Below are 11,306 nucleotides of genomic sequence, written 5' to 3'. Positions count from 1 at the left end.
CCCACCCCAGTTCTTCTTTCCAAATGGATGCTCTCCTCATGCTGCTAAGGTTCTGATACCTTATGCCAGGTCTGCTCTCCTGCATGGATGTCTTCCTCACTCTATTCACATTTTGGCACCACTCAGAGGGAAGTAGGGGCCTCACACAGTCCCTGAACCTAAGCCACATGGTCCATGCCATCTTTACTACAGCTCAACAGGGGGACATTGTCACAGGTAATGAGATTGTATTACCTTGTTTTCCATTTGTTATTTTTTTTCCAGGATTAGATACAATTTAATAATAGTTCAATTCCAGAATAAAAGTTATTGTAGGTAAGACCATGAAATTTCCTTACACTTGATTTTAAATACATTGCGCTAATTTTCTAAAACTCAGAGGAACCCATATTTACAGTAGGCAGAATATTTATGAAAAAATCTGGCATCAGGTATATTTATATATATGTATGTGTATGTGTATATGTGTGTGTGTGTGTGTATATGTATCCCGAGATTATATGAACTAAGAAACAGGTTGTATATCTTAACAGCAGTACTAGAGTACAGAGTTTCAGACTTGGATTTATAAATGCCTTCAACGTATGGTGTTTGGAAAAGAAGAAGACGTCATCTGGTTTTCAAAACCTGAAGTTTTTCTCGGGACTGAAGTCAAAATCGTAACCGCCACAGAGGGAAAAGGGAAGCTTTTCCCCTTAATTGTTCATCTGCATCAGAAAGTCCAGTGTCCCTGAGATAGGAACCACTGTAATTAGAAGGGAGTGAACAGGTTTCTCCCAAAGGAAGATTGTTTGTTGCTGAATTATGCCTGCTGCCCTGATCATCAGGTATAAACTTTGCATCTTCCAACCCAATGCTTGGCAGCACCAAGATGTTTCAGTAATGGTTCATCATAAACCCAGCATTCTCCATCTTCATGAAATAACCTTCTCTCCCACTGAATTTCCTTCTCCTTCCTTTCTCGGGCTTCTGCTCTTTGTCTTTCTTCAAGCCTGTGCTTTGCTTCAGCTGCTGCATCAATGTCTCTGATTTTTAAGTTGAAAGTGATATCCTTCCAAAGGCTGCGGGATTCATACTCATTCTGATCTTCCAACTTCTTCACTTTCTCCTTGCTTATAGGCAACTTCTTGGTATCTACAAAGACTGTATTTTCCCCTGTTGCATATTTTGCATACATCACACCATTCCATTCCCCTTCAATTGACCAAAAAGACTTCCTATCATTTGGAGAAAAAACCTCAGCAGTAATTCTGTGCTTCTTGCCCCCATAGAAAGGTTTAGTTTGGAAGATGATATTTGCACTATAGCCTGTTTTGGAACAATTAATATTGCATTCTCCTCCTAATTCCACCCAGGGCACTGTGAGGATAGACCTTCCATAGCCATTGGGGAATGTGAGAATGTAATGTTCATCATAGTCCAGACATGAGACACAGCCCTGCCCTATGTTGTGCACCCCAGTTGACATCCCAAGGAATTTTGATTTGGTCCAGATATGAGCATTGAATTGTATCTTCTTGTTAAAACACTCAGCATAAAAGGCTGAAATGGGTGGATGATGGGAAACCTGCTTAGCCACGAATGTTACACTGTTTTTGGAAACCCAGGGAACTGGTCCTTCTGAAACTAGTTCTGTGTTCTCTTCAGTATCATTTGGTAACGTCCAATGACACTGAAAAATCTTTCCCAAAATGGGATTGTATGGCTTTTTGGCAACTGATCCTTTCCTTCCCGCATGAAAGGCTAAGAGGTACCATTTCACAACCTGAACCATTCGATCCTTGGGATCCTTCTGGTCACTAATGCTCACAAACAGGTCCAGATGTGCAAAAAAGTCTGCATACATTTCTAAAAGAGATCTTTCAAGATAAACGTTGGAAGAACTACCTTAGTAAGATCCATTCCAAGTCTAACCTGTGACAAGAGATGCATGGTAACGCTCTTGTGCTCCTCCACAGACCCTGGCTGCACATCATCATCTCTGTCATCATGTGAATCGAGAAGGTCAGCATCACTTGTTTCATTGGACATGGAAGAATTAAGTGATATCTGTGATATCTGGGCATTTCAGACTATTTACCAAGCTGCTGTGTGTCAGGACCAAGGCAGATCCAGAAGAATCTATTAAGCGCTTTGGGGATGAGCCACTTTGATGGAATTCATCAGCATCATAAAATTCTTCTTCACTGCTGGAGTAAGAGAACTCTGGGACTGTATTTGGAGACAAGTTCACATGGCTTGGAGAAGTGAGACTACTACTTGGTGGTGAATGGCCACTGCCCGTACTATTTGGTGTAGGAGTCTGATGATGTCCCAAGGTAGCCAACACAGGTCCAACTGGTAGGGAAGATGGACGCTGCTCTGACTTACGCAACTGAACAGGTTCTGGAGGTAACACAGTCTGGGAAGGCATTGTGCTGATCACAGGTTCCAAAGGACTAGGTTGATATATTGCATCTACAGGATTAATAGTACTTTTGGCAATCTGCAGCAACACAATGCAGTGTTTAATTGATTCTACCATGCTATTTGTTGTCTCTTTGAGAGTTTCAATTTTCTTTCTCTGTTCATCTTCTTTGCAGTTTTGAAGCTTGTCATCAAAAAGCTTTAATTGTTCAATCAAGATTTGTAGGTAAGCATCAGCTTCTGTATCAAAATCTTGGACACTAGGAACAAATGCTGAATCCAAACCTCTGAGTCTAACACATCCTCTGTGAGAGCCTCTCATTGTTTTGTCCTTGGACGTGTAGTAGGAGAGCAGTCCTGCATTGTAGTCCAGCACGAACCAACGGTACTGCCAGCCTTTCATCACATTAGTCCATTTGCTCAGTGGCCCTTCCGTGATGGATGCCATCTTGAGAGCTGCCAGATTCCCCCCATTTGTTATTTCTTTTTTTTCTTTCATGTATAGTTCTCTCTAGAATTATCCACGACAGGGACAGGCCAAGAGGAAAGAATGACTGGGAGGGCAGAATTTGAGAATTACCACACTATTAATTATTATGTCCCTAATATTAAGCCCAAGTGGTAAAGATGTAATGAAAAATAAAGAAACACAGAACTGTTATTGTTGTGTGCCAGTATATGAGATATATTAAATTCTCATTATAACAAACACCACACAGAACTCCTTGAGTACATATCAAAATATTCAGCTTAATAAATCACATACAAGTTAATCACAAGGGCTGTATATGATGGATGAAAACTGCCTTTAGTAGTAGTTTTTAATTTCTATTCTATAACTTACTATGATAATAATTGCACTCTTCACTTTATTAAATAATTTTTTAGTATAAATATGTCCCATGTAATATCTGGGATATAGTTTTGGTAAAAAAAATTTGTTGCTTATCTGAAATTACAATTTAGTAGGGTATCCTGTATTTTTATCTGCTAAATATGGCAACCATAGGTAAGAAGAGAAGCCAAAATATCATCTGCTTATTTTTCTAAAGCCATGGAACAATCCCAACCACTTTACCCAGAAAAGAGAATGTAACCCAGATAAAAACAACTGGTACTGAGCTGAGGGTTCTTCCTAATTTTATGAGGACCAAAATTAACTGATAAGAGATGAGAAAAACAGATTAGGGAAGTGTCTCAACCCTAGGAGAAAAAAGAGGGAGAGAAAGAGGGAGAAACCAAGAAGACAGAAGAGAAGAAAATACAAGGAAGAGAAAAGAGAGCAAGAAAGGGAGAGGACAGAGGAAGAGAGAAAGAAGCCAAGAGTAGAAGGAAGATACAGCCACATAGGAGAGGACACAGCCATTTTCACCAGCTCAGCAGGAGCAGAATGGAGCCAAAGCCCATCAGAAGGAAACCATGTGGCCATGCCAGCTCCAGCTCCAAAGCAAAAATATCTTCAATCTGAAGAACCATGATCAGATGCTTATCAGAAGAAGACTCTAGTAAACTTAACATCCTGTCTTCAAAGAAAGAGTATTGGATAATCATTTATATCTGCATTTCATATTCAAGCCATAGGCCCAGAGTGATTTTTTTTGTTAAGGAAAAGAGCTTCTGCAGTATCCCCTGTATTTATCTTCTCTGAAATAAGCTTCTGTAGATACATAACAAACATCTTTTCTTATTCGTGGCTTTAGGAAACTATTGCAATAAAATGTACCAGAGTAGAGTAATAACACCCCAAAAAAGGAAATCAGAGATTTTGAGACCACATTATCACAAATATATACTAGAACTTAATTTTCCTACATAGCAGAAGCATTAGACATCTCATTTATGTTATAATAGTAACAATAAATAAGCATGTAACTCCAGCTACGGAGTTCAAGCAAATGAGGAAACTGAAGACAATCACAGAAACTTTAGAAAACATCTGATCCAAATAGTTCTCTTAGCAGATAAAGAGACTAACTACTAGGTCAGATCTTATGTAGGTCAAGTGTTAGGAGGCTTGAGTCAGTTAGGAAACCATGGTTGCAGACCCTCACCGTTCACTCTAGCGTGATTTCCAACCAGCAGCATCTTCTTTTTTCCGAGGGCAAGAACTCTTGCTGCTGGAACCCACTCTGTGAAGTCAGCAGGCCTGAAAATTAACACCCCCAGGAGCAGCCCTCAAGTCCTCCCTCACTCTTTAGCTGGGACAACTCTGAGGAGTGGGATCTATGCTGGCTCCCAAAGGTCCTCCAGTGGCAGTGGGATGGAGCTCAGCCTCCCGCATCGATAGCTGGTGTGGTAACACACCCTGTATTGGCTACCTAACCCTTCTTGGTCTCATTTCCTCACTCTCTTTTATCAGTGCTCCTTTCACCTCCCAAATAAACTACCTGCACTTGAATAGCCTGCCACTGGGGAACCCAAACGAACTCAGTCAGATTTCTAGAAGTTTGCTGTATCTACAAAGTTCTGACTAATGTAGTATATTATTAGAATGCAATTTGTTAATAAATCTCATTTTGTTATACTTTTGTAATATTGTGCATTATAACAATTTCACTTTTTTTTCCAATGAGCTTTTATAGATAGTACCTTAACTCAGGATTCTTTCATTCATATATATATATATGTATGTGTGTGTGTGTGTGTGTGTGTGTGTGTATATATATATATATATATATATTTTTTTTTTTTTTTTCCCCTGAGACAGTCTCACTCTGTTGCCCAGGCTGGAATGCAGTGGTACATGATCTCGGCTCACGGCAGCCCCTACCTCCCGGGTTCCAGTGATTCTCCTGCCTCAGCCTCCTCTGAGTAGCTGGGATTACAGGCACCCACCACCAGGGCTGGCTAACTTTTGTATTAGTAGTAGAGACAGGGTTTCACTGTGTTGGCCAGGCTGGTCTCAAACTCCTGACCTCAAGTGATCCGCCCACCTCGGCCTCCCGAAGTGCTGGGATTACAGGCATGAGCCACCACGTCTGGCCCATTTATATATTTTTTAGATGAATTTGTGCATTAGTAAAATATCAACTGGTCCTTCCTTCCTTCCTTCCTTCCTTCCTTCCTTCCTTCCTTCCTTCCTTCCTCCCTCCTCCTTCTCTCTCTCTCTCTCTCTCTTTCTTTCTTTCTTTCCCTCTGTCGCCCAGGCTGCAATCTACTCGGCTCGCTGCTGCCCGCGCGGCGTACTGCCTGGGACTGCCGCCGCGCGCCACCGCTGCCTGCTTTTTCTCGTTTGGCTGCAGGCGCGCGGTCGCCATGTTGGCCACGCTGCTCACCAGCTCCTGACGCCGAGTGCTCTGCCCGCCTCAGCCTCCCGAGGTGCTGGGACTGCAGACGGAGTCTCGCTCACCCGGTGCTCGGTGTTGCCCGGGCTGGAGTGCGGTGGCGTGGTCTGGGCTCGCGGCAGCCTCCGCCTCCCAGCCGCCTGCCTTGGCCTACCAGGGTGCTGGGATTGCAGCCCCTGCCCGGCCGCCGCCCCGTCTGGGAGGTGGGGAGCGTCTCTGCCCCGCCACCCATCGTCTGGGAGGTGAGGAGCGCCTCTGCCCGGCCACCCATCGTCTGGGAGGTGAGGAGCGCCTCTGCCCGGCCACCCATCGTCTGGGAGGTGAGGAGCGCCTCTGCCCGGCCACCCATCGTCTGGGAGGTGAGGAGCGTCTCTGCCCGGCCGCCCCGTCTGGGAAGTGAGGAGCGCCTCTGCCTGGCCGCCCCATCTGGGAAGAAGTGAGGAGCGCCTCTGCCCGGCCGCCCCGTCTGGGAAGTGAAGAGCGCCTCTGCCCGGCCGCCCTGTCCGGGAAGAAGTGAGGAGCACCTCTGCCCGGCCGCCCCATCTGGGAAATGAGGAGAGCCTCTGCCCAGCCACCCATCGTCTGGGAAGTGAGGAGCGCCTCTGCCCGGCTGCCCCGTCTGGGAAGTGAGGAGCGCCTCTGCCCGGCCGCCCCGTCTGGGAAGTGAGGAGTGCCTCTGCCCGGCCACCCACCGTCTGGGAAGTGAGGAGCGCCTCTGCCCGGCCGTCCCGTCTGGGAAGTGAGGAGCACCTCTGCCCGGCCACCCACCGTCTGGGAAGTGAGGAGCGCCTCTGCCCGGCCGTCCCGTCTGGGAAGTGAGGAGCACCTCTGCCCGGCCACCCATCGTCTGGGAAGTGAGGAGCGCCTCTGCCCGGCCACCCACCGTCTGGGAAGTGAGGAGCGCCTCTGCCCGGCCACCCACCGTCTGGGAAGTGAGGAGCGCCTCTGCCCGGCCACCCACCGTCTGGGAAGTGAGGAGCGCCTCTGCCCGGCCACCCACCGTCTGGGAAGTGAGGAGCACCTCTGCCCGGCCGCCCCGTCTGGGAAGTGAGGAGAGCCTCTGCCTGGCCACCCACCGTCTGGGAAGTGAGGAGAGCCTCTGCCCGGCCACCCACCGTCTGGGAAGTGAGGAGCGCCTCTGCCCGGCCACCCACCGTCTGGGAAGTGAGGAGCGCCTCTGCCCGGCTGCCCCATCTGGGAAGTGAGGAGAGCCTCTGCCCGGCCACCCATTGTCTGGGAAGTGAGGAGCGCCTCTGCCCGGCCACCCACCGTCTGGGAAGTGAGGAGCGCCTCTGCCCGGCCGCCCCGTCTGGGAAGTGAGGAGCGCCTCTGTCCGGCCACCCACCGTCTGGGAAGTGAGGAGCGCCTCTGCCCGGCCACCCACCGTCTGGGAAGTGAGGAGAGCCTCTGCCCGGCCGCCCCATCAGGGAAGTGAGGAGCGCCTCTGCCCGGCCACCCACCGTCTGGGAAGTGAGGAGCGCCTCTCCCCGGCCACCCACCGTCTGGGAAATGAGGAGCGCCTCTGCCCGGCCACCCCGTCTGGGAAGTGAGGAGCACCTCTGCCCGGCCGCCCCATCTGTGAAATGAGGAGCGCCTCTGCCCGGCCACCTATCGTCTGGGAGGTGAGGAGCGCCTCTGCCCGGCCGCCCCGTCCGGGAAGAAGTGAGGAGCACCTCTGCCCGGCCGCCCCGTCCGGGAAGAAGTGAGGAGCGCCTCTGCCCGGCCGCCCCGTCTGGGAAGAAGTGAGGAGCGCCTCTGCCCGGCCGCCCCGTCTGGGAAGTGAGGAGCGCCTCTGCCCGGCCGCCCCGTCCGGGAAGAAGTGAGGAGCACCTCTGCCCGGCCGCCCCATCTGGGAAATGAGGAGAGCCTCTGCCCAGCCACCCATCGTCTGGGAAGTGAGGAGCGCCTCTGCCCGGCTGCCCCGTCTGGGAAGTGAGGAGCGCCTCGGCCCGGCCGCCCCGTCTGGGAAGTGAGGAGCGCCTCGGCCCGGCCACCCCATCTGGGAAGTGAGGAGCACCTCTGCCCGGCCACCCATCGTCTGGGAAGAAGTGAGGAGCGTCTCTGCCTGGCCGCCCCGTCTGGGAAGTGAGGAGCGCCTCTGCCCGGCCGCCCCGTGTCTGGGAAGAAATGAGGAGCACCTCTGCCCGGCCGCTCCGTCTGGGAGGTCTACCATGGAGGCCAGAAGCAATGTGGGGGCTGGACGTGGTGGCTCACGCCTGTGGTCCCGGCACTCTGGGGGGCAAGGCGGGTTGATCACTTCGGGCTAGGAGTTCGAGACCAGTCTGGCCAACTTGGCGAAACATGAAAAATACAACAGACAAACCAACCAACCAACTCAGTGACAACAAAACAGGTCTACCCTGGAGTCATACTCTAATTTTTTCTATTTTCCTCCCTTTCTGATCCTTTGTCCCACTTTCTTTTTCTTCCTCTTCCTTCTCCCTCTTCTTTGTCAAATAGAGGATTGAGTTATTATCACTGATCCACATAAAGCCCCTCTCTACCTTATTTTAACTCCCACCCCCCATTTCTATTCCCCGACTGCCCATGTGTAACCTTCCTAATATGTTTGATATGCATCTTTTTGTTTGTATGTATTTTTAGAAAATGTTTATTGTTTTTGTGTGCAAAAAAAAAACTAAAAGAAAAAAATAAAATAAAATAAAATAAAATATCAACTGATAAGAAAAGTGAAACTTTACCATTAGTAGATAGCTATCACTAGGCCCTTAAGGAAAAACAAGAAGAAAAACAAAACTACTTTTGAAAAAAAAAAAAAGTGAGGCAAGGCAGACATGGAAGAGCCTAAAGTCCATTTAAGGACTCTGGCATAATTGAAGTTGCTAATTACTTCTTATAGCAGCTAAATGGGCTAGGTTACCTTTGCCTGTGTCCTACTAAATCACTGCATAAAAACTGCTCTAGAATTGGAAAGTTCTGAGGGTTGTTTGAACTCTAAAAATTTCTTAGTAGCTACAGTATTCAGGCACTCCACTTCTTGGTCAAGAGGAGGGGATTTAGAAATGTTAGGAGGAAAAAGACACTTTATTCAAGCCCCTATGGGGTAGATGATTAATATATTTTTGGCTGCCTTACACCTTGGAATGCCCTTCCTATGTGAAGAATTACCTATTTTATGAGTTCTGGCCTTCCCATGACAGAAGCCAGTACTCTTTCCCACCTCCTATGCAACCAGGCACCAGCAAGTGACTGAGGTCCCCCCAATCAAGCACACTTATGCAACACCTCATTGCACAACCTGGTGACCCACGTAAGTTGGTGCTACATAGATACTCCAAGTTTATTTGCTATTTATACATATATATTATTTTATGCAAGTTTCACAATTATATAAGAATAATGAGGCCCTAACCAATCTTATCCCTGAGAACTTACATTTATTCAGCCTCCTTGAAGGTCAAGAGGTATCCTTTCCTTCCCAGGCTTCCTTTGTCATCTTACCGACACTGAGGTGAACTATCAGCGGAATAGGGGGGTGAGTGGTGGTGGTATTGTCTATCTAGAGTTGGGGATTAGGGAGGGAGGCGACCATGAGAAAAGGGGTCTGAGTCTCACTGAAAGACTATCTATGAGGTCCATCTGGGCGGGAAGGAATGAGGGCAAAAGAACTAAAGGGCTTTATGTCCTCCAGGGATATAAAGAACAGGTGAGGGGCACTGAAGACTGGGAAGGATAGAGGGGTGGGAGGTGGTAGTCACAGCAGGGAATTCCGGACTTAACACAAGTCTGTCTCAACCCTTTCCTTGATGGTATGTATATATCTATTTTTTTCTTTCATTTTAATTGTTAATGAGATCTAGGTATCACTTCCTTGGGGGAAGTAAGTTCTTTCATGTTAGCAGCCCATATCACTTCACTATATTCTACTTACAAAGGGGTTTATTCATTTAATGGTTTATTTGCTCAGATTGACTCTTAATACCTGTACAGGTAGTTTTTCCAGGCTTGCTTGCATATGGCTCTGAGGTAACATTTGATTGACAGCTCTGCTGTACAACCATAGTGGGAGACCTATAGGATTACAAGGGAAGGGAAGAAGAGAACTAGGGTTTATTGAGCACCCACTATACATTTGACATTTTGAGCATATAATTTTCTTTACTTCTAATAACTCATGAGAGTTTATTATACCAGTTTTTAGAAATGAGAAATCTGAAGTTCAAAGAGATTATATAACTTATCCAAGATCACTGATTTAGCAAGTCTACGCCCTTGCCACTCTACTTGGTGGACACACCCATGAGGATGCTGCCATTCAGACTGAATTGAACTTCCTCTATAAAATTCCAGGGATGTCAAAGGTAACCTCATGTAACCAGATCAAATAACTACAGTGCCTGGAGTAGATGTTGAATCACACACATGACCCTGCTTGGGAAACACGTAAGAATTTTCTCTGTGTAACCATGAAAAGATAAAGCTTTAATGGTTTTTGCTTTTGCACTGAAGCCGAAGATCTATGAAACTGACTTGTCTGCTTGATCAGGCTCCCCAAACTGTGAGTGGATACCCTAGGCCAATTGCTCCATTTTGGTATTAAGTAAAGAATTATCATATTAAGTAAAAAAAAAAAAAATGACATCTACCTTGAAGAAGTATAAATTTAAAAAACAGGCCAGGTGTGGTGGCTCATGCCTGTAATCTCAGCACTTTGGGAGGCTGAGGCAGGCAGATCACCTTAGGTCAGGAGTTCGAGACCAGCCTGGCCAACATGGTGAAACCCCGTCTCTACTAAAAATACAAAATTTAGCTGGGCATGGTGGCCCATGCCGGTAATCCCAGCTACTTGGGAGGCTGAGGCAGGAGAATTGCTGGAACCTGGGAGGCAGAGGCTGCGGTGAGCAGAGATCACTGCATTCCAGCCAAATAATATAACAATTGACTTTTCTTTGTTGCCCCAGAAGGTAAACAAGGGCAAATAAGTGGAAGTTACAGAAAGGCAGACTCCAACAATATTTAGAGAGATATTCTAGTTGTCACATGTTCCCAAAAAAAGTGAAGGTCACTGAACATGTCTAGGCTGATCAGGGAGCCATCTGGCCAAAGTGGAATGTGACAGGATCCTGTGCTGGGCTGAATATTGGACTACAATAATCTGATCTAGTGTCCTTGCCAAATTTCTGTGGCTTTTTTGTAGGCTGGGGAGAACAGTTCTATTTACTTCCTGGGTAATTTCAGGACATCTCAACCTTGGAATTTGTATGAATTTTGCTTGATGGAAGATGGTTTTCCTCTTTAAAAGCCACTTTTCCCACTTGTCTTTCCCTGCACCTTTGAGGGAGGAACCGTGTTGAGCATCTGCTCCCAGATTTATGTCCTGTCCTCCAGCTATGAAGAACACCCCCGTTCCTGTGGGGGCGGGAGGCTTGGCTCTCCTTTTAGAAATTCCCTTCTGTGCTGCGCTAATCACACCCTCGGTACATTTCACATCTTATTTTTAGGAACAAAGTATAAAGAATCCCAGCACCAACAGCAGTTTCTGTGGCAACCTGCATCGCCCCCCTTGCTTGTCCAGCTGTGCAGAATTAAATTCTAAAAGAGGCCATTTTACATCATGTAAAGGAGATCCACAGTGAAGGTTCTCTTTAAATGAAG

The 11,306-nt window shown here is 47.2% G+C and overlaps 1 pseudogene across 1 annotated transcript; it reads right to left on the bottom strand.

The window, feature by feature from the left end:
* Nucleotides 1-681: 681 nt before the first annotated feature.
* Nucleotides 682-2,881, bottom strand: LOC100579946 (annotated as a pseudogene). The gene has a single exon (XR_001115151.2). The product of XR_001115151.2 is annotated as an oxysterol-binding protein-related protein 9 pseudogene (transcript).
* Between the last annotated feature and the right edge of the window lie 8,425 nt (nucleotides 2,882-11,306).

This window comes from Nomascus leucogenys, chromosome 1a (assembly GCF_006542625.1).
Source record: "Nomascus leucogenys isolate Asia chromosome 1a, Asia_NLE_v1, whole genome shotgun sequence".
In the NCBI taxonomy this organism is placed as follows: domain Eukaryota; kingdom Metazoa; phylum Chordata; class Mammalia; order Primates; family Hylobatidae; genus Nomascus; species Nomascus leucogenys.
This window is presented reverse-complemented; position numbering and strand designations above follow the sequence as displayed.